At 38.7% G+C, this 22,525-nt stretch overlaps 1 long non-coding RNA gene across 2 annotated transcripts; it reads right to left on the reverse strand.

Moving 5' to 3' along the window:
- Nucleotides 1-456: 456 nt before the first annotated feature.
- LOC140680343 (uncharacterized) lies at nt 457-18,732 on the reverse strand. 2 transcript variants are annotated; one of them, XR_012051513.1, is made up of 6 exons: nt 18,432-18,732; nt 17,176-17,256; nt 3,962-4,147; nt 1,935-2,060; nt 1,350-1,508; nt 457-1,140 (listed from the first exon to the last, which is right to left on the reverse strand). It is a non-coding gene; the product is annotated as an uncharacterized lncRNA (long non-coding RNA). The 2 variants fall into 2 exon arrangements; XR_012051512.1 differs by having other exon boundaries at nt 457-1,508.
- Nucleotides 18,733-22,525: the final 3,793 nt, after the last annotated feature.

The following is a 22,525-nucleotide window of genomic DNA, read 5'->3' on the forward strand; positions in this document are numbered from 1 at the left end:
CCTTACTCCTGAGTGCAGTCAAGTACCTGTGTGAGTCAAGTCTGAGCCGAGGCTGCCCTTGCAAATGCACGGCTAAGGCAGATGCAGGGAAAGGGAGATTCACCTGTAAAAGCTTCCATTGGTGGGGAAAGACTGGGGGAGCTGCTTTGGCACTCAGGGCTCAGTACTGGTTGTCTGCTTGCCAGTGCATGCTCCTTCTTGCCCCAGATCAAGGGCATTTGGCTCCTGGGCTGAGAAGGAGCGTGTGTAATTCTTCTGTTGGTTACTCTGTCCCAAAATTCCTAATGGAGTAATTTTGAGACCAGTTAGTTATTTTTTTAAAAAATCAACCAACCAACCAAAAAAACCCCCACAACCCCGCCCCAAAAAACCACAACCTTCCCCCCACCCTGAAAAAAACCCAACAGTTTTAACCAGTTTCTGAGAAAAACAGGAGATGATTAAATTTTATCATAATTGCTGAATTTATTTTTAGGTGGGAGAGTGTCAAAAGCTGTAATCTTGCACTCCTCCTTTAATATATAACATCCTGATTGTAGCCCAGAAAAATTAACAAGTATTCAAATAACCCTAACTAAAAAGGATGCGGGTCCACCATTATCCAGACTGCATGATTCATTGAAGTGAAGGGTGAAGAACACAGCAGAGTGGCATTAATCACTTGATTATGCTACAGGAAGAAGAGCAGTTGTGTGATACTTTATTTACAACATACCATATGCAGAATTAGCTGATAGTCTCACAAAGACTCTAGGGGTGATGATGACAAAGGAACATCCCTCTTCTAAATAATTTTGCAAGGCTATTTAGTTCAATTTCATTTTAGACTTTACATTTTTCTTGACAATAATACACAAAAGATACTCAGTTTTTTTCCTCTTTGATGAAAAAGCAAAGCTTAATTTCCTGTTTAATGGCTTCTTCTCTCTTGGATTTTAGAATATGACAAAAACTCACATAAGTCTGAAAATACAATTTCATGACTAGATTTTGTAAGACCAAGAGAGGAAGAAAGCCCCCAAACTTATGACAAGGCTGAAGGCATCATTTTTAGAGTAACTTTTTGGATGAGTTTTCTTGAAGATGCTCTCAGAAAAGTCATATGGTGTTAGCTGAGTTCTCATACCACAGGCAGCTGTGCTATTAGAAAAAGAAAAACAAATTGATGGAGTAAATCACTTGATACTTAGACTCTCTAAAGAATACCCAGAATCAGAAAACAGAAAAGAAAAAGCAATCTGAACGGAGAAATGGATCAAAAGGGGTCTCAGTGGCATTGTTTCTGATGACAGGTGGTACTGGTGGTTTTGGTGTATAAATGTTATAAATTACCATTAGAGAAAATGTACCTGGCTCAGAATAAGATTACTGGTGATAGTCATTGTACCTCTCCAAGGATCTCAGAGAAGATGGTCAGAGCCCTGGACTGTGTTGGGCAAAGGTTCATGTTGCACAGCGCTGTTCATAAGTGGGGCAGCAGACAGAGAAAATCTCAGATGTGGTTGATACTACAAAATCCAAACACAGAAGAAAAGAGACTTGGTGCATGAAGAAGTGACAAATTCAAAGTTGACAGTACAAAAAACAACATATGGAGCTTCATATGCTATGGCAAACACCATAAACTGTAGAATGGGCTGGCATGAAAAAAAAATGTTAATATGGTTTGATTATTGTTGTTGTTTTTGACTGAGGAGCTGTTGCAGAGCTTCTACCAGGAGCCAGCTGGGACTGATTGCTGTGAGGATCAGGACACACTGAGCAGTGCACAGCAGCCAGACCCAAACCCCTCGTGCAGCAGACCTCTGCCAGACTCCTGGCTTGGAGTGGCTGCTGGATTTCCTGTGGTACAGAGCACAGAAGGATTCCCAGTATGAAATTGCTTTGTCTTGACTGGAGGGTTTTCATGTTTGTCCACACACTACCATTCTCACCTTCCATAAATCACTCCAAAGAGCTGTTATAAGATCAGACAGAGGGTTCTTTCGATGTGATCCATGGGGTTTCTTTTGGTGTTGTCAATAAGCTTTTCCATTATTGTTAATTCAGGTGGGGAGGGCCTGTGATATCAACAGAAAGTTTTTGATTACAATTTTGATGACAATCATGGCCTTTTAGCTTCTAATGTGCTGCTTTGATTTAAAATAACTCTCAAGCATTTCTGAATTTGCTGAAGTAAAAAAATGCTCTTAGTTTTTACATAGTCTTCGAAATTTGCAGTACTACAATACATGGTAAATATATAATTCATACAGTGATATCAATAGAACTGCTCTTTTGCTTAGAGATGTACATGTCTGCAAGACCTTAATTCTATATTGTCATAACTATGGAATAAGACATAAGTGTGAGTTGGACCTGATTTCACTAGTAAGCTGAAAATATTTTACTTTGAGTGCTCAGGTTCAAAAAAAAAAAAAATCACTCATCATCTTTCCTAGGTCAGTTAACCAGTCGGAACCCAGTCTTTGTGTTAAAATTTGATGGCATTTTCCTCCTTATGATGGATATATTTGAAAAAATCAATGCTAATGCCTCCCCTTGTAAAGTATTAATTGTCAGGATGAGCTAAACACATGTAGCCGGTTGTTTCTGACCCACAGGAGATAATCACCATCTGTCTTCACATCACTTCCTACCTTTGCTGCCTGCAACTCTTTTTTGTCATATCTTAACACTCAGCAGTCAATTTAAACTCAGAAACTTGTTCTATATTTGTTTACCTTTGCAAAATGCTTATATTGTTTCAGACCTGTTTGAGTATTTGTGTGCCTGAAATCTTGTTTTCTCAGTATGTAAATGGGCCTAAGAGATTGCCCATCTTTGCAAATTGTGTCTTTTCAGCAAGAAAGACTCTTTAACCAATTCATCTGAACTGATCTGAGTTTTATAATGTCTTCCAAACTGACATAATAACACAAAAATATCTAGAGTGAATTCTGTATGATCATGATAGGGTAATATTTTCCCCCTGTCATGCTAGCTTATTGAAGCTCAGAAGTATGTGTGCACAATACAGCTTATCTTACTTTAGGACTCGTAAATTATTTTGGTCAATTTGATTTCTATTTCAAGAAATTATTTTCAAGTTCATCTTGAGAAGACAGCTGTTTTGTTAACAGAATTATTGACTGAAACCCAAGGCACTGAATGAAGTATGATATGATAAAACTGACATCTTGTAAACGTTTCTCTGTCCCTGAACACAACCTTAATTAAATCAGAGCTGCAACACTAAAATACTCTATATACACTAGGTTCATGCTATCAGTGAATTTTAAAAAATAGAAAATCAAGGATATCTTAATAAGGAAATATGTTTTTCTTTGGTCTCATTTTCTTACAGAAAGTTTCTCCACCACATTTCCCCTGTTGCATTTTAAATTGCAGTATTCCAGCTCTTTCAAGCTCTGTGAAATCACATGTCAAGAAGTCAAGTAACTATATTTCCTTCTTATAAACAAATTTGTGAGAGCACTCCTATAGACTTCCTACCTTGCCATGGGGAAGCATTTATATTTTACCTTATTTATTCACAGTACAAAAAGGTCTTAGGTAATGAAAACAAGGGCAGCGGGAAATAATGTCAAGAAAATAATGTCAGCAAAAAGTACCCAAAAGGTTTACATAAACTGCCATCTGAGCTTCTGTAACATGCAGATGTAACTGCTGTGGATAACAGAAATACCAGTCCTTTCAGCTGTCAACTTATCTTGGCAATTTTACTGAGTTGCCCCTTGGGTGCTCCATTTGCTGCAGTTCTTTGACTGGTCTTGCCTTACTGCCTTTCACAGGCAAAGTTAATGGCTCTGATCATTCCTTTCTACTCACTTCACATATTCATTCTGACTCAGCTTTTTCTCTGACTCAAAATCTGTTTCTATTTCCATACCCATGAGCGTGTGTGAAGCACGCTGGGCTAATGTGGAATGGCACAGGCATCGCAGTGCGTTATTCATACCTGGGTGAGATACGGCCGCCCATTCCTGCCTGCATGGGCACTGACTCCAGAGCAGCTGCTTTTCCTGCCTTCTCCCACTTATTCGATCACTTGGTAAGCCTTCTTCTACAGCGCAGGGGATAAATCCTCTTGTTCTTGTGTCAGAATGGAACTGCCTCAACATAACAGGATTACATCTCCAGCCAACTTTAAAAGAATTATTGAGAAAAAAAGAAAAAAATCGTTAAGGAGTTCTGATAGACTAGTTATGCTCTTGTTAAATCAAGATCAATAGCTGAAATATCTGTAGGTATTGCAACTACTTCAAATATTGGGGCTTCCTAGTGGAAAGCCCACTGTAAATGCAAAATCTATGGGGTAGATTCTCCTCATGGACATATCTTATTATGTACTATGTAAGATGCAAAATTGCAGGGAAATTTTGAGCAAACTGTGTAAAACTCCTGACATATCTCCAAAATCCACAAAGCAAACAGAAACTATTAGCAGAAGGAATATCCTTTTCTATACTAAGATCTGTGAGGAAAGGGGACCAGGGAAGAGAAGAGATCTACAAAATAACCACAGCATTAAGGTAACAAATTGCCTGTTCTTTTTTTTAATTTTTTTTTTTTAAATACTGGAACATTATTACATAAAAATGTGAAAAAACTGGAGATTTCAATTTATCAGAATATTCGACTAATCCTATTTTTACACACAGATTATTAATTGACAGTTTTAACCTTTTAGATACCTTTGAAGAGGTCATGGACTTGCTGATTGCTATAGAATAGCAGAGTTAAATCTTCCAGGAGCTCTTACTGCCTATCCAGAAATGTGTCAACAGCTCTAGTTCAATTGCTTGATGGTTAAAGAATATTGGTAATATGTACTGTTTAATCTAAAATGTCAATACACATGAATTAACTTCATTACATGCAGTAAGTCAGGTTCTTTCCAGTGAAGACATCCAGGTGTAACAAAGAAATCCTGACATGCATAGAAGATCTGATGTTCACCCTGCCTTGAAAATGGCATAGTTTGTCTCTCAGAAACTTCTGATGGACAGGAAAGTAAATATTTAAATGCAGTTTTAAATACCCAGTTAGTCAGAATTACAGGAAAATCTGGAGCCAGGTGGCATAAGTGAAGAGGTTTTAATATTTCAATGTTTCTGCTCTGCACAATGTTGCCAGGGACAAACACATCATATGTTCTGAAGAGGCTTCCCTGTAGTCACTGCAGTGTCATACTGAGCACAGGCTCCAAAAGCCTTGCTCATAGGAGGATTGAGTCCATTTGGAAATGCTGGAGATGACACATCTGGTAAATAGGTATGATGCTCTGGTTTTACAGCTCCAAGTGGGTGGATCACTGGGTGTCACTCTTGGGTATAGTGGTGGAGGCAGGGAAAGGAGGCCAGAAAGAACTTGATTGGGCCAGGGGGAAACCTCATTTATTCACTGTAACATTGAAAAAGTGATATCACAGAGCAAATATTATAGTAAAACATGATTTTGGCTTCCTCATTTCCACCCTCCTTTGTTTTACTGCAAAACACTTATTTTCTGGAAGTTTTGGATGTTTGATTTATTTCTTCTTTTGCCACTATGGTGCTATTAAGAGTAATTAAATCCAGTGCAGTAGAGTAGTTTGTCTTGCTCAAAATTACTACTAAACAATAATTTATCAGACTTTTTTTCACCTTCAGTTTCCCCTAATAGCATGCCCCTTCCAATTTGCCATTTGCTAAGCTTAGTTTCTTTACAATAGTAGCACAATCTTTACACACAGAAATTTTTGTCTTAAGACTGCTGTCATTTTAAGCTGGCCATGCACTAAAAACAGACAGCAGCTTGGGTTTTCAGGAAATGTTTTAAAAAACAGGCATCAGTGAATCAGATACAATTAGGATTTCAGTATAGCGTGCACCTACCACCCTTCTGAGTAATTTTCTGGATTATCTGAACAACCTAGAGATCAAAGTTTAAAATTTGCTGTTTTTTCATGCAGGATATTGCATTTTGTAGGAGAACAATATATGAGTTGCTTATGCTGGTAACTAAAGACATATGAAGCACTTGGATACTCCAATTATCTTCTGACTCATTGAAATTTGTATACTCTCTGTGGACGTCCTAAACAGTCCAGTGAAAAGAGCAGAGGTTATAGATATCTGTGTAATTGAACTGAACTCAAATACTTCATCTGGTTTCAGCACTTCCAGTATTTCTTACTCTGGAGGTCTAATTTCTTCTTGTGAAATCATCTTGCTGGGAAAAAAAAAAACCAAAACCAAACCAACAACAACAAAACCCCACAACACCCAAAACCGACTGCAAGAACCAGATTAAACAAATTCTCCAAATTGTTTTGTTTGTTTGTTTGTTTGTTTGTTTGTTTGTTTTTTGCTATGTATTAAAGTTAGTATTTGAGTGCATAGAGCAAAATTAACTGGAGGGAGATGCCAGAGCACTGCCTGACACCCTTTGCCTGGGAAACCCCAGGGACTTTTGGTGTTGGCATCTGCTCTTCCACCCATGGTCTTGGTGACACTGGTCTTTGGCCACCCTCCACATCACTGGCCTATGCTCCCTGTGTACACTCCTGAGCCCCAGGGCTGCTCCTGGGAGCTGCCAGTGCTCAGCCTGTAGGGAATTTCCATCTCTGCTGCCTGGCATGAAGCTTTCCATCCCACCAGGGCTGCTTGAGTACACATCCCTTTCAGGAGGCAGGTGCAAGAGGCTGGCAGTCTTTCTGGGGGTCTTTATGTAACATTTAGTGTGGAGTTTATACTCCTGCAATCTTCTCTGGGACTCTGGGGTACAGGGATCTTCATACAGTAAGTGTGAGCTAATGCTCCGTGCTGCATGTGGCGTGAAAGCTGTCCCCAGGCAGAAGCTCTGCTGGAGCTCTGGCAGTGGGAAGTGAGCTGTCTCCCAACATTAACCAGGGTATTGGTAATTTCTCCCTGTTTCAATATTTTGTTAAACATTTGATAGCATTAAATAGAGAGCAGAAGACACTTAAGTGGTGCCAGGGACTTTGCACAGGAGTCTCGTAGCCAGTTCCCAGAGGGAATCAATCACTGCTCTTTGCTCAGCAATGATGACTGAGTTACAGTGACTGCATGGGCTGTAAATTTAAACCCCAGTGTCCTCTTACTGCAGTTCCAATATCTTTATTATTCCTGGCTTGAAGATGAAACTTCATATGGAGAAATTAACTGACAAATTCACCGCTTTAAAAGGGCATAAGCAATGCTGTTTGCTATAAACTTGTTAAACTGTGACATCAATATTTGGGAGGATAATGTTTATAGAAAGACTCAGTGAGAAGTGATCCCAGTCAATAGACAAGAGCTCAGAAAATGAGCATAAATGTCTTGTCTTTATTGAAGACAAAACTTGAATCAATTTCAGTTTATAAAGATACAGAAAGGCTGCCAGTGGCAGAAATTATACATTGAAACAAAAAAATTCTGTGGAACTCATCTCAAAAAATGTTTGTTGTAGTACTGAAAGTCCTAGCATGCTGGGGAGTACTAGGGAAGATTCCTGGACACAGCTCAAGTCTTTGCAGTTAGATACTATCAGTCATTAAACAAAAACATGGTTGCTTGGAAATGACTTTTTGATTGAAAATCAAAATTACAGTAGAAACTTGCATGGCTTCCAGCCTGCTTTGCTCAGCATTCACTGAGGTCATGCATTTAAATATTTGTTGGTTTAGAAACTACTAACAGAGTATAAGGCACATTACAGCTTTTCTGTTCAAATGAACCAATTGAAAACTGCATTTCTTCTCCTGGAAACAGTCATCTCACACTATCATTGCCTATATTTGGCAATAAGTTTTAAAAGATGCTCTCCTGTTATGTGGGTTCCTAAAGCTCAGAACATGTTTGCCACTAGACATCTCCTGTATCAAGGACATAGTGGTTTGCTTCTCATAATTTTGCTTTTATTTGTTGCATTTTTACCACTTCCAAAAAAACCATTAATCAAGTGAAGAGAGAGTGAATTAGCCTTTGAATTAATTTATGCTTGAAAGCTCTTAAATTTCTCAGTGTAGTAGACTGACAAGAAGACACACAGAAGCAAGAATTCAGAGACCTGCACAGCGCATCTCTGATTACAGTTGTAATCTCCCTATTTGAGAGAGCATGTGAGAGATGCATGATTTACAAACAGTACCCTTATAAACCTGACCAGTCCTCTGGGCTATGGATTCCTGATTGTACAACTCATGAATTCCACTGAAGCATTTGTATTCTAGGTACACTGCTTCTTTTTAAAATTCTTCTAAATCCTTCTTATAATTTCACTTCACCTCTGCCCATCTCAGCTAAGACAGCAGCAGTCATCACAGATGCATGTATTCCTCTGCTACACTCTTTCTTTCATGGCACACATTCAGTCTCAGGAGATTTGCTTTCACTGCTTCTGTATTTTGAACAGCTTGAAAGAAGCAATGGCTGAAAGAAGGGTCAACAAGTTAGCTTTAAAATTATAAATAGACTGGTTGCTGGCATGCCTGAGCATTTTTGGGGCATATTTTATATTTTCCTTCTCACTGGTGCTTCTTAATTTCATACAGAAGCTTGAAAGGACCTCTAGTATTAATGAAGATCATATAGAGAATATATTTGGCAAAAACACAGTGTGATCATGCTGCATCTGTTATCTGAAGTAAAAACTGAGGTCAGAATTTTAATAAAGAGTGTATGAATATTTTTGCATCTACAGAACAGCACATGTCAATTTTCAGTGCAACTGCATCAAAATGACTGCTACAGCCTACGCTGACTACGCCAGACTGCATGGTCTTCTCTCTCTGTTAGGTAAGGTCCATGGAAAGCAACTGCCAGCCAATGCAGAAAACTAAGAATTGCCTCCTAATCTTGATGATGATGTAGGCTTGGTACAAAATAATTTGCTGTGTGTATGCTGAAGTAGGAAAAAAGAAGAAATCAATACCAAAGATTATTGAGTAATTCAGCAGTAAGGTAGTATTTGTCAGCTAATATTTGATGTCAAACACAGGAACTTTCATGGTGATTTTCAAAGGAGGAAGAGAACTATCAATCAGACAGTCATTAGAAGGAAGACTACTGAACTGGAAAAGAAAAGAGTTTGGATGGAATGGGTGTGAGTTGAGGCACAGGCTTTCCTCAGTCTGTAGTCTGCAATGAATTTTCTGTAGAAGTCTCATCCTGATGGAAGGCCCAGCTTCTCATTAAGCAAAACCTTCAAAAAAGTGAAGCACAGAACCACTGTCCACTCTGGAGATGCTCTTGAGCCCCTATTTTCAGATAAGATCATCACTGTCCATACTCAGTTTACTGCCTGGTTTTGATATTTGAATGCTGGAGATCTAGAGCTGGAAAGAAATTATCCCTGGCTATGAAATCACATTACCCTTGGTAACATATTTGAAAGTTGTAAATGAAATTTTTCCTCTGACCAATGTAGAAAAGCCATTGCTCAAAGTGTCTGACCAAAGTATTTGTATTTTTCAATGAACCTAGCTCAGAATTATAAATGTATCCTCCACATGACAATGTAGACTATTGAATAGTTTCACTTCTCTAGTAAATAAAAAAAAAAAAAGGAGAGCTATTTCTCCTAGGATACACTGAAGCTATTTTGTCCAATCAAATATTTCCCAATATTTTGAAAAATGGACAGAGGAGGATCATTGCTTTGCCTCAATTACATACAACAGAGAACTGAGTTCCTGAAGGGAAGGAAAGTCTCCAGGGTAATCGTCTTGAAATCAGCTGTCAGACTCATAAGATTCAGTTTATAAGAGCCTGCCCATACAATGAGAAAGAATTCTGTGTTACTCTGATCTGTTACCAGCAGAGCTCAGGAGGAATTCAACAGTCTTGATGGGACTTATACTAATGACAAGTACAAAAGAAGTATGCTATATTCCAAATATTTTGATTTTTTTTTAAGTTGATAAGTGATCTCTCAAGAGTTCTGTTATTTGTTAATGCATTGTTACCCAAACCAAGCTTTCCTATGAATGTTTGTGTATTTTATAATCATTATAGTGTCTATAGTCTACCTTGAGACCACAAAAGTGTTATGCCAATGAGACAGATAATTTTTTAATATAAATCAGCTTTTAAAACACACTAAAAAGCCAGAAGAATGCCAACAGAATTTCCAGCTTGTTGAGATTTGAAATTCTTCTGGAATTGCACCCTCTCACTGACAGGCAGCTGCATTGTGTAGCCATTGTTTGGAAAATTTCTCCAAGCTCTGTGCCAAGTATGATACTGTGATTTAATTTTAAAGCCAGAAATGCAAATTTCAGTATGTAGACACTCAAATAGCAGCAAATGCAGAGTCCTCAGCAATCTGAGTCACTAATGCTATTTCCAAGAGTATAGAACACATAATTTGAGAGAGTGAACCCCTAGAACTTGAAGAGTTCATCTACAGGGATGAAGAGCACAGGTAACTTCTCCATGCAGGCAGTGAGGATCTCTCCCACAGCCCTGGTTTTGGCTCCCAGCTGCCACCTCTGCCTTGGCTTATTAACTTTCCTTTGAGGCTGTTGTGCAGGGCACTTTCTTTCAGGAAAAAAAAAAAAATTCCTCTGTGCCACTATGAAGACACATTGTCTTCGTGTTTGAAATAAGCAGAAGGGTTGACTAAACCAGAGATACTGTATTTGCTGCTGGTGTATTTGCCTGGTTTCATTATCAATCTTGGTCTGGGAGTCACCTAGATGGACAAATGATCGTGTCCATTCAGGGCTTGGTTTGAGGAAAAAGGAAACCTGGGAAGGTTTCTGGGAAGGCAGAAGATAAAAGAATATGAGCTAAGGAAATTGGTGTCCTACTTATGATTGTGGTAAAAGAGGTCAGAATTTACCACATCTCTCACTTAAAGGAAAAGATTCTGCAGCATCACATCTGAGGGCCAGAAGAAACAAACAGGAAAAACACAGTAAACAAAAGCAGAATGTGTGTTCTCAGCCATGTCTTACTTGTGCTGCTATGCATATAATTACAGTAATGATGTTGAGATGTATTGCAAATAGAACCTCATTACTGTGAAAGGAGACAGTGGGAAAAAAATTAGTCAGAGAAGTCTAATACTGAAAAGCAGAACTAAAACCAATCCTACAGACTAACTGTAAAGGTATAAGAGTAGATAAATTCTCCACAGTTTTTCAGTTAATGGAGGGAAAGCGTGTGTCAAAAATAATTAAACCAGCCAATACTTCACAGTCACAGTGTCTGAGTTAGTCTTTTTTTCTGTATCTAAATTTCAAAGCAGCAGCCTCCTTTCCTTGCCTGCACAGCATGCTGCTTCCAGATGGGTGACTTATGTAACTCTGTAAGAGACACCAAGTCAAGGTCTGAGGTGTGCAAGAGGAAACAAGAAACTGATCAAGAGAAGAGAGGAGAGGAAGTGTCAGGGTAGCCAAGAAAATTGCTCTTGCTACAATCCTCAGCCCCTCATTCCATTCTGACCCCTACAAAGACTGACAGGGCTGGGAGACAGGAAAGTTTGATGGACTCCATCAAAGTCACACATTTCTAACTGCTTAAGAAAAGTTTCTCTTCTTTCTATGCTAATATCACTGTAACAGTGCAACTCTTCTAGAATATGAGGTATCCTTAAGACTGTTTCTTATTTTCTTTCCTCTTAGTCCTTCGCTTTTGCATCCTTCATGATGTACCTTTGTGATGTATGACTTCAGAGTCTTCTTCCCTCTGTTTCTATCTCCTATTCCTTTGTCTCTGCTGGAAAATTTCAGGGCAGGGATGGAAGGATGGAGGTATAATGTTGCACATACAACTTTATATCTTCATTTTTCTTCACTGCTCTGATTATGGTTATTACTGGGAGCTGCCCAGCTGTGGTACTTTTGTTGCCTTCTCCATTCAAGGAGGCAATAACTTGTGCAGCTCAGAGTCAGCTCTATGGTATCTGACTAAAATACTGCCTAGATACTGACAAAAAAGGGGTGAAACCCTTTCCAAATGATTTGCTCTCTTGGCTACGCTCCTGCATTACTGTTTCCTACAGGATGGACAGTACTTTAATGCCTGTGATAGGAAACCAGGGAATCCTACAGAATGACAATTTCCTTCAGCCTCCAGTTCCTTGCTGACACTTTATCAGTTTACAACAAGCAAAACTGGAACTTATCACTTACACTGAGAGAGACAAGAAAATACATTTTATGCATCTTGAATATTTCATTGAGCTCTAGCCCATCTTTCAGTGTCTCTTTGATGTGCAGATACAAGCATTTGAAATTCCCTTGATCTCAAACAATAATAATACTCACTGCCTTAGCTATAGCAACAGAAGTTCCTCTTTGCTGATACAAGGCAACACACATTGAGCTGATTACATGTTGGGACCTCTACAATACTTATAGCAACCATGCTTTCCAAGATCTCAGACTACATGTCTCAGAATCCACACTCAGTGTTTATGACTGTGATAAAACATATGCTTGTTCAAACAAGTTTATCCTATCTGTCTATTCAAGGTCTGCAGAGATACACTAGTTTGTGCAACTGCTGTATTACAGCATTATTTACCACTATTTATACGAAAATACTTATATTGTCAACACTTACTTTATGTACTTTGTCTAGATTTGCAAGATAATTAATCTTTGTGCCCACTAAAACAACCAATTTGTCTATTTCCTGTGCCCCTGTCAGTATAGTCATCAACTTTTAATTCCCATAATATGACAGATTTTGCTGGAATTCCAGTCACATGAAATAGAGTGTATATTCAGGGCTGAGCTGCCAACATTTTTTATAATCTACCTTTTGAGATAAATAAAAGCATTGTCTTCCAAAGCAATCAGTCATGTACTACTGGTCTTTATCCCATCATCTGGCACCATCATCACTCTCTACCTTTGACATGAAATAGCTTTGCATTTGCAAGTCCCTAAAAGGACAGGATGAAATCTTTGTCTCAAATTCCTATATTTATTCTAGAGCAACTTGCCCAGATGAGCACAAGCACTCATCGCTCATGTAACCAATTCCTTTCAAATCAGTCTGACACCCAGAAAAACAAGAAGCTTTGGGAGGATGTCACAGGCTGCGGTCAGCAGTAATAGAAGCTTACTTATTTATAGTACTTTTCCTCCAGAAGAACTCTGAACACAAACATGAAGGCAAAATTAAGAAACTACAAAGTAAGAGCAAAGCATTGATTGAGTAGTGGAGACGCCAGCCAGGGGCAGCACTAATTATAAATGTATTTGCTTTTATTGTTGTGTTTTAGAACTTTAATGGTCATCTAATGTATTTTTTATGAGATGAACATACTTCTTTCAAAACCTCAGAAACATGTGCAACTGCTTTTAATTTCAGTGGGAGTTGTAAAAGCTCATTAGCCTCTAGATTTGTCCTTCAAATGTATTTAATTAAATATATAAAGAAGATAACCAGAAAGCCTGAAGTGGCTGAGACACATCACCAAACCTCTTTTTATTCCAGGAATAGTCATGAGTTGGTCAATTATCACTTTGAATTAAACTAATTGCACAGCTTCCTGGGTTGAAGTGGGCTGCAGATCGTGTGTCCCACTTTGGCATCTCCTGCGCTGATCCTTTGCCTACACAGTGGTGGAACAGAAGCAGCACTGCCACAGATATTTCAGCTTTAGCTCAGAACAGACAAATGGCAACAGAATGTTTGTGGCAGCTTCACGATTACTTTGAACTACCTTTATCCCAGAACATGAAAATAACCCAAATTTTCAGCTGACAGACAAAGTACTAATCCATTCCGTGCCTCACATTTCACAGACGTTGCATAATTTTCTGGCACCCAGCCACAAAAATTCTCATTCGAAAGAATGCTTTGTGGAATGACAACATCCAGAAGTAGGGCTTGCAGGATGTGAAGTGACCAGCCTCTCTGGAGCCCCCTAACCTTGTCCCACCTAAATATGCTGGGAAAATTGTTATTTTATAGTCATGGATAACTTAATAAGTTTTCTGTAATGGAAATGGAAACACAGCGTCCCTGCCCTAAATAACTCACTTCAGTTGCAATGCCATGAAGGAGGATGGGTAGCAAACCAGAATAGAAAAAGGAGTTTTTGGGAGGAAGCACACACTAGTTTTGACAAAGTTATGCACAAACTGAGGAAGTATAAAGCCATATTCAGAAGAACATCAGTCACTTAGCAAAGGCCTTGCATAGCAGGGGACAGACAGAAGTAAAAGATTTTTAGGAAAACTAAAAGCAGAATTTTTTTTCTCTCACTATTTTCTTGAGGGCTTGAAATAAAAGAGTATCAATATGGTAAAAGCATGACAGACTAGAGCAGCACACTGCCTTACACAGGATGTTCTGAGCATGGAGGAAACAGGCTGGTGGGGGAGCTGCAGCTGCAAATATGTTCCAGGGTCTGGTGCTGCAGCAGACCTGCCTGGGGAGGGCATTTACAGCTCCCAGGGTTTCCAGGAATATCAGGATCAGGTGAAATGGCACAGCAGGATGAAAAGGTCCTGGGGATTATTAAAATTAGGGGCTGGAAGTGGACACAAGACATAAGATGTAAAGAACACTGGGGAGGGCAGAGAAAATAAAAATTTCACAGTAGCATGTCATTGATAACATGGCATCTTCCAACCTATTTGGGCATCTGGATGTAGCTGTCCAAACCTGCTCCTGTTTTTCTTCATTCACTTTTTCTGTTCTTGTGGAATTTGTCTTCATTTTCTTATTTACCATCACCTTTAAACTATTTCTGCAAGAACATTTTCCTCCTTTCCTCACAGCACATGCTGTGAGATAAAGAATTTTTCCTGATTTTCCATTTAATTTGCTGTCAGCAAGCCTCACCATAAAAATTCTCTCTCAATTCTTTACTTCACCTCTTAGTTTTTGTTCATCTGTTGTTAATTTTATAGGTACTATTTTGCTCTCAAACTCACTGAAAACCATTTCCAGGAGACAATACAGAAAATCAAGCATTTTGTTTCATCAGGGATTTATTCAATGGATTCTGGTTTCCCTTTGCTGGGAAGTAGCTGTTTCAGAAGACTGCTGCTTAGTATGTAACAATCAAGAAACACAAAAATAAAATAAAATAGAATAAATATTTGGAGTAAGTAAAATAAAAATATGCATCATACTCAGAATAGGTAAAAAACTTTCTACTTTTTTGCCCCATGCATAGGGGAAAAATGCAGGAGTTATTTCCTGGGAGATCACCATGAGCTGTGCAAGTAAGAACAGTGTTTTGTGCATTGTAAGGTAGCTCTTCAGGATGGAAATACCAGACAGAAATAATTTCCTAAGAGCTGTGGTTGATGGTGGATAAACAGGAGACACTCAGAGCTGAACTAGCCATGAACTCTTCTCCAGGATGGCAGGGTTGGCAAGATGTCAAAGCCCATTATCCCCTCTGGAAAAGCAGAGGGAGATACCAAAGCAGACAGACGCTCCCCTAATGCCTTGTCTAAACTACATTATTGATCTCTGCCAAGAGCCTCTGCCTCCCTCTGTGTCTGGCCTGCATGAGGCAAAGCTGCAATGAGCAATCCAAAGCACTCAAATTACAAGAAGAGCTGTATTGATAAAAAAGCCATTTTTGTCTTTTTACCTGAGCTGTAACTGGGATAGAAATCTCCTGGGTCGGGCTTTGCAGCCCAGTGGGCAGATCATAAGTAGATCACTGAGCCTGATAAATTCCTACATGTGCAGGCAAATTTTCAAAAGCAATGCTTGAACTGAGATGCCTTTGCTTTTGCTCAGCCCGAGGTTCCTGTATCTAGACCCAGATTTTTTGCTTCTCTGAGCAATTGAGACTTCCACTCATCTCTCTCAGAGTCAGGAACCAGCAGTTGTTCTGAAAATCTAGCCTGTGGTAAAATTTGGACCTGCTGTAGTTAAAAAGAACTTTTCCAAGATTTCATCTGATATAACTAATTCTGAACACTCAAGAATTAAGTGCTTAAAATAAGATGAATGCATTTCCTGCTAGGCAAAATGGAGAAAACTTTTAGCCACTTATCTGAAAAGCGGCATCTGTGTGATAAGGAAAAAAAACCAAAAACGAGTATCAGTGAAATCTTCAAAAACTCAAAAGAAGGATTCCTAAAACTTTTCTTATATGCCTTTACTTTAATTTAGATGTCAGTAGCCTCACTTGAAATAAGGAAAATTTAATATTTTTTTTGTATTTACATAAATTGAAGTTGTTAATACTGACTGTGGACTGGGCCCCGGGGCACATGGAGGGAGAGTATTTCTCATATATATTTTATTCAAGATATGGCATATAAAATATAGATAATGCCAAAATTCAAGTTTGTAACTGCAAGTCTGTTAACTTCCAAGGATAAAAAATAATTATGGGGGAAGAAGAAGCTCTATGAATAATTCTGGGAAGAAGAAGCCCTATGGAAAACTGTTCTATGTAGCAGAGCAGAATCCATTTCAGAGAAGCATAAGAGCGCTCCATTAACATTTGTGCAGGTCCTAAGCAGTTACACAAGAATGCAGCTCAATGAGATTTTCTGAATGAGTGGATAAATAATAAGGCTCTTGAGACACATGATTTGCATTCAATAATAGCTAGAAAATACTTTAATAAAAATGAGCAGTAGGAATACAGGGATGGTAGCCTGCTCACAAGATAGGACTCTGGATGTGGGATTTCCACAGCTGTGTCCTAATTTGAGGGCCTAATTTAAGAAAAAATTAATTATACTCCAGAATATCTGTTTTTTTTCCACTGGCTATAAAATGGACTAGAGGTGAGCACTCAGCTGAGACATCCACATTGTACTGCTGGACACAGAAGAACTTTGCCTTGATACAGTAACAATTTATTACAGCAATCGTGATTTTTCTTTATATACCTTATTATATTAGCTTAGCCTCCATCTCCCTGTCACAGTTTCTTCAAGTTTTAGTTATCAGGCATTTGGTAGGGCTTTACACTGAATTCAAATGCTTTCTATCTTGTTGTTTTGATGGTTTCTGGGAGTATATAAGCAATTTGGAAAAGTCTCTCCCATTGCTCATGTGGAAAACCATACAGGACGTCTGTGTTAAATATTAGGTTAAAAATTAATTAATGAGATTAATTATATTCTGTCCTTTTCATCATGGAATAGTCTTAAATAGTCTTTGCTGTGCCCTCTCTTGGTTCAAGCTTTCTTTTGGGAGAATAGCTGCTCTCCTTTGCCATTCCTGGGCTGGCATTACTCACCAGTCTCTGGGCAAGAATTCCAAGCCAAACATCATGTCCAGTGGTTTCTGTCTGGAGAGGATATGGGTCTTCCTAATTCACCTGTAGTGAAGAAGATTATAATAAAATAAAAGAGAATAAAAGTTTGTGTTGTTACTGTCTTTAGTATTTCCGTTTCTCCTGAGGTAAGCAATTGTATTGTCTGTGTACTATACTTATGGCTTCATTGCTCTTACCTCAGACAGTATTTAATCCAAGCTAGGGTCAGAAGATTGCCTTGTAGTCTAATTGGAGATAAAAGAAATAATTCTAATTTTAAAGACTTTTTAAAGACTGTGTTTTGTGAATATTTCCTTGCCAGAGGAGCAAGTATTTTTATAGGCTATGTTTTCAGACTAGTTCAGTTGTTAAAGGGTATTAGCCAGTGCACATTAATTTGCAGTAACATTTTAAAGCTTTAGAACAAGATTCTCCCTGGATATTTGTACCCTGGTGAATATTGCATAAAGGAAAAGAAATAAGATTTTTTAGAATACTTTTTTTTTTTTTTTGTATATCATGACTTCAGCACTCTTCCTTTGTATTATTACAGATCTCAGAGGTAACTTTACCAAGTGTCTCAGGATTATATTAGCTCCCTCAGTGGACTGTTGTGGGAACATTGCTTTTTTAGAAATGTAGCTTTTACCATTAACTTCTGGAGGGAACAAGCTGAAAGCTGTAAGTGAATGATGCTCTGCCAGGCATGACTCTTGATTGCTGTGACAGGTGATTTGGAATGGAAAGGATGGTGAGTAAGATGAGGCAGAGAAACTGAAGCACACAAATACAATTTCTTTCTGTGGAAGATACGATAGTACAGAAATGATGCAATGATTTCTGCAAACCATGTTTCCAAGGAAAAAGCAGAAAGTCAAAGCATTCTTGATAGTAACTGTGGTGACATTATGGTATTCTGGAGCCAGGATAATGCAGGAATGGGGGACAGGCCATGTGAAACATTGCCTGTGCACAGCTATGCCCTCTCTGCTCTAGGAAGCCTCCATCCAGCTGGACCAGCCCCTGGCTACACGTGGCATACAGGGCAAAGGGAGTTGCATTTTCCCTGTGTGGGAAATCACAAACATGCTGCCCTGTAGACTTCTGGTAAGCCCAGTCCTCCCCTATTCCAGCTCTGAGGTCTTTAAAGAATGTGATTCTTGGATTTTAGTCCATCAGAAAAAATACGTAGCTGCAGCCCAGTGAGATCTGCGTGGGAAAAGGAAGATTTTTCTCACCTAATTTAGGATGTCTCTGCCTCTGACGTAGATAATCTGCATCTGTTCCACTCACTGTAGACTCCCTTGGAATCAATGAGGAGAAATAAACACTTTTAGGACATGAATCATCTGATGCATTTTAGACATTTACATTAGAGCTGGATCACTTCCACTGTAGCACTGTCTATTCCCTCTCTATTTGATTATAGAGAGAACTTGGCTTAGAAATAGATGTCACCATCTAAAGTTAGGTGGGATGAATCCCACACAGACAGCCTATTGTAGATGTGCTAACTGAATGGGAGACTCAGGAGCATCTTTTTTTTCATGGTGTTCTGAGGAGGAAGCCTAGAAAAGGACTAAGAAGGGGGTGATGACCATGTTCTAGAAAAATCTGTGTGTGGTGCAGAGAATAGAAAGTATGAGTGCTGGAAAGAGCTGGAAAAGGGAATAAATACTGCATTGAGATGATTGCAGCTGACAACAAATTATTCAGAACAGTCTAATCTAAAGCTGACTGCAAAGAGATGTAGCAGAATCTCTCAATACTGTTTAACTAGATAATAAAATGACAAATGAAAATGAATGCTCATAAGTGCAAAGTAATGCAAATGGAATAAAAATTACTCAAATGAGTCATATATATTAACAGGTTCTAAATTAGCTATTACTATCCAGGAAATAAATTTTGGAGTGACTGTGAATAGATTTCTGGAAACATCTGATCCATACCCATGGGAGGTCAAAAGAACAAATGAAACACTATGAATTTTTGAGAAAGGGATGGAGTAAACCCAGGAAATGTTCTTGTGTCACTGCATAAATTCAGTGCTTCCACATCTTGAAGGAGTGTACAGTTCTTCCCCAGCAGCCTCAAAGCAGGTAAAGAAAGCTGGGGATGAGAAAGAGAAGGGCTGCAAGGTGATTGAAGATTCACAACAGCAAAGACAGACTTCAGCTTTCCAGTCTGAAAAAGAGATGGAAGAGAAGGTAATATGATAAAAAAACTGTAGTACTATAAATGGTTTAGGGAAGGTGAACTGGGAATTCTTACATGCAATTCTTTTGTCTGTGGGGCTGAGGAGCTATCAAATGATATTATCAACAATGAATTAAAACCCCCCCCCAAAAACAAAAGGAAGTATTTTTACAATATTCAAAACTGTCATAACACTTTTTTCAAGAAAAGGCCAAAAGCATTAAAAAGCAGATATTAGATGATATAAAAATTAACAACTTTCTGAGTATTGTGGTCCAGTAAAAGTTCCCAAATATCAGCTCTTAAAGAGCTAATTGCTGGAAAGCTGCATTTATTTTATCACTGTACTTCTATTATATCATGGAATACCTCTGTTACCTGACATACTGGCTAATAAGTGCTGTTGAGTCCATGTTCTGGGCTAAACTGGCATTTAACCTGATGTAGTGTGGCAGTTTTTGTGTTTTTAAGTGCAGAAAGAGACTGAGGAATAGCCAAAGAGAAACACATTGGAGGAGGTCAGCACCATGGAGGATGTTTGTACCATGGGCTAGGAAGCTTGAGCTGAGAAGGGAGCAGTTGTACATTTCCTTGGATATAAGCCTGGCATAAGAGATGGCAAAGAACTCCACTGAAAGGCCACCAAGATGTAGCAACATAGATCTCTATCATGGGAAAGCCATTTGACTTGGGGAAACAGGTGTAATTTATTTCTCTTTTTAGTTTAACATCATTGTGAAGGCAGAGAGGCCTTAGCTGAGGTGGGTTCTGGGTTAGTGGCCCTACTTCAGTATCACATCAAAACCCCTGGACTTGGTTGAAAGGGGCTGCACTTGGGGCACAAAGAGCTCAGAGAACAGGGACTGCTGGGGCTGTACTGCAAAGCAGCAGGAGGATGAATTCCCAGGGACTGTAGGATGGACTTTCCCCTCTCCCTCCACCCACAGTCCCTATGCACAGTCCTGGGCATTTAAAGGCTGCAGTGAATACAACAGACTCAGATGCATTCCTTTCCTAAAGGTACAGTCTGTTAAAAACTAAGGTAAGGAACTCTAGTAATCTGAGGGCAGACATGCAGCTTTCTTATAGGATGACTGGGCAGTGGATCATGATATCTTCAGGGGAGTTAGATCTTAAGTGTAACTTTTGTCCCTGACTGTGACTGGAGACAGTGGAAGGGCTTCAGATCTGACTGTGTCCTGAATAGCTTATTCCATAAATATTGTTTACATTATAATGGTATAATTAGGATGGCTTAATGAAGTAATTAAAAAACCCCTCAATATTTATTGTTTATATTTTTGTCTACAGACGTGGATTTTTCTTTGACTGATATTAGCATGCAGAGTTGGAGCTAAGTGTTAACCTCTTCTTATTGCATTCCAGAAATCAATTTGTTTTGCTAAAATGAAATGGACATACAGCCTCAAGGAACTCCATTTGAGTGTGACTAGAGATACTCATGACTTCACCAAGGTGTCAAAAATTGTTCTTACTGCCTGCATTCTTCTGAAGGAAATCAAGTGATTTAGAAAGTGTCATACTGAGTCTACTGAACTGATGGCAATATTCAGCAGGGTTTGGGATTGCACCCAAAGGGTCATTCTGTGTTGAACAGTACGATGAAATAAAAACGAGAAAATGCACGCTGATATTTAATCAAAATCCATTTATCTCTCCGGAATCACGTCTGCAGCTTCCAATGATTATCATCCTTACATGTTCCCCCCCATCCATTAACATTCAGCAGAGGAAGGATGAGTGTCCTTTGTGCATTATCTAGTACCTACAGCCCTGTTCACTTGATTCCTATTCCAAACCTTTAAAAACCTCTCTTCCTGGTGATGCTGCCAACCACATAGGCTTTTAGATTACTGGTGAAGTTGTCAGGACTGGCATAAACCAATTTAAATTTATAATTTCTTTCAAACTAGGGCAGATTTGGCTTGGCAGCCTGTGGGATGTGATAAACATGGAATTCTAGCAGCAGTAAGTGCTGTTTCAAGAAGCAGACAAATAATATAAAACTAACCTTTTATTTCACAGCTTTGTTTATCATAACCAATTTATAATAATTGTAAGTATAGATTATAATGGAGTTCTGTTCACACTGAATGACAATCAAGGCCATGTAACATGGTAGATTTTGCAACCCTAATCTAAGAAAAGTGGCAGGTGCTCATGGATTCTTCTGCACTGCAGCTAAAGCCAGGACACACATCATTGGAGCAGGAATTGAGTCCAATGCATCATCTAGGCAGAAGTGGTGGGATGAAGGATATGGAATATAAAGTGACAAACATAATTTGGGTGCAAAATCTTTGTGGGAACCAGTGTGTTGTCACTTCATCCCTTCCAGTGTACCATGAGCAAATCTGCATCTGTTCCGCAACCGTTTTATCAGCAGAATCTTAGCATAAAGTATACATCAAGAAAATGTTGAAAAAATAAGAACTTTTCATTGGAGGTATCAGGGGAGTTTGTTAGAAGCAACAGAGTTTTACAGCTGCCTTGCCAGACTTGATCTTGGGAAAAGTGAATTTCTACACTTAAGCCAAAACACTGTGATGCCTGTCTTCTGCTCTTGATTCAACAATCTTTATATATAAAATATTCTGCTGTTTTCAGGATTTTCTTTTCAAGGCCGAAGTAACATCTGAGGAAGCTCAGAAACACCCCACTGAATTCAGGAGGTGTTGCAAGGAAATTTCAGATGCTCGGATTAATGCACCCAAAATCAGTTTCAGTATTTCTAAAAAGTGTTACATATAAGTACAGCATTATAAATGCCCATAATTGAAAATTATTTTCATTTTTAATGTTTTAACAGTACTACTAACACAGATATTCTCTGATTCCTAAAAAATGCTTTTATGATCTCCAATTTTCTTTTAATGAAAACCTTGAGATTGCAGTCTATGATATTTTTCCTTGTTTTCCAGTAGCTTTACTTTTCAAGAATGATTTTGAATTAAACCCCTTATTTAGGTGCTTTTTCTTCTATTTTCCTTATGTGATATTTCCTCTCCCAGTCTATGTGATTTGGATGCTGTTCAGGTCTGATTTTAGTGTACGCAATTTTCTCGAGAGAGCTTCAACACTGCATTCTACAGAGGATATGTACAGCATTTTC

The sequence above is a fragment of the Taeniopygia guttata genome, chromosome 1 (assembly GCF_048771995.1).
Source record: "Taeniopygia guttata chromosome 1, bTaeGut7.mat, whole genome shotgun sequence".
NCBI classification, from domain to species: Eukaryota; Metazoa; Chordata; class Aves; order Passeriformes; family Estrildidae; genus Taeniopygia; species Taeniopygia guttata.